Below are 1,879 nucleotides of genomic sequence, written 5' to 3'. Positions count from 1 at the left end.
AAGCACTTTGATGTATTGTGATTGGAGTGATATAATCCATGATGATGAATAAGCCAAGTCCAGACAAGCACCATATTCTCAGAGTGCAGGCCTGGGAGGGAGAAAAGGGGCTTTGTAGCAGCCTTCACAGGCAATTTTCATTGTGTGTAAAACCCCACTCCTCCCTAAAGGAAAAGGTTAACATATGTGCAGATCTGGGAGCGATTCAAAAAACAGTAAGAGGATTCCCAAATGGGATGTGAACCGAACAGCCCGTGTGCCAAGTGTTAAATCATCCCAAGGGCTGTGGTACGGAGGCAGGGGAAGGACATCAGGGTGTTTGTGCTGGTGGGACGGGGCTTTCCAGAACCAGCTGCTGGAGCAACCTGCCCGTGTCGTGCAGGTACCCACAGGTCTGCTCTCTGGAGATCTTTGTGCACAGATTTCTCACCTCTGTAGGTTTCTGGGGACTAATGGTGCAACTCTTCCAGGTCTTGCTTGTCCTGAGGTGCTTTGAGTAGGTTTCTACCCCTTTATCTCTCTCTGGGTAAAATTTAGGACACAGAAATAAGCTCCAGTTCCTGAGGATTTGCTGCCATTCTGCACTTATAGCACAGAAGGCAAACCAATCCAAACCAGCACAGACCTCTGTGTGTACACATGACATTAAGACTCATTGTAGCCATGTTTTCCCACGAGAAGGAGTGGAAGAGCTGACGTCGGAAGACTCCAGGCAAGTGATTCAAGGAAGTGTTAGGGCTTTACAAAGGAATTATGAAGAATTTAAAGATAGCTTGGCAGCGGGAAGTTGTTGGCAGTTGTTGGAAGGACTTCCACTCCCTGCTTTCTAATGCTATAGACAACTGTTAATCGCTTATGTTAGTCCTCAAATGAAGTTTGAAATGTCTTGGATGTGTCTGACCATCTTTTAGTGTAGCTGAGAGCTACATCATCTACTTTGATTCATGGAAACATGAGTGACTGGTTTATACTATGTCATGGCTGTGAAAACAGGCAAAAAAGAAATGTTTTACCATGTTGTAGCACTCTCAGTTTGGCTGAGGATAACTGCGCCCACAGCACAGTCAATTTGTGACCCAGATAACCTGCTAATGGCTGCAGTGAGTGACTGGAGCTCAATCAGAGACTATTTCTGTCTCTGTCAGGTACTGCAGCGTGTCAGTTCCAGTGCCCTCATCCTCAAGCTCCTCAGCATCCAGTGCAGGATGATTTACGAGTCTCTTGGGAAAATCAGATTTCCATAAGAATCATGTAATTTGTAGAATATTTGCAGAGTATATGGCAGAAGGAACCCTTAACTAAAGAATGACTTGTTAAATCAGAATGTGCTTGGCTTTGGCAAGGTGGCTGCCACTACAATGAAGTAGATTTCCTGCTGTCTTTTTTCTCTATCTCTACTTCAGGGATCCAACACATGTTTCCTTTAAGGCGTATACATTTCCCATAATATTACAATGAGGAGTTGTCATTTCTGACAGGTTGTGTATATAGATGATGGCTGTATTATGATGGAGATATATACATTGATTGATTGATAAATTTGAGTCAAGTAAGGGAGCTTGTGAGAAGATAGTCTCTAAGTTGCCAAAATACCATTTAATCACTGGCCTAAGGATTCGTTATCTGGGGAGGAGGTGGGTGGCTAATGGCTGGAATTGCCTCCAGTTAGCACAGGGTAAAGGGGCACTGCTCCCCTTTCCCTCCAGCTTGGTACTAGCTTCCTAAACTCAGGACAGACAGTTTGAAGCCTCTCCCTGCCCCTTGTCAGCGATGTAAAATTACCTTTCATTTTGCTGAAGGGTGAGTAATTCAAAGCTCACAAACACAGCTACATATCTGAAATTTGCCTCAAAGAATATCCTGCAATATGGGCATAATT

Source organism: Antrostomus carolinensis, unplaced genomic scaffold (assembly GCF_000700745.2).
Source record: "Antrostomus carolinensis isolate BGI_N321 unplaced genomic scaffold, ASM70074v2 scaffold14124, whole genome shotgun sequence".
NCBI lineage: Eukaryota > Metazoa > Chordata > Aves > Caprimulgiformes > Caprimulgidae > Antrostomus > Antrostomus carolinensis.
This window is presented reverse-complemented; position numbering follows the sequence as displayed.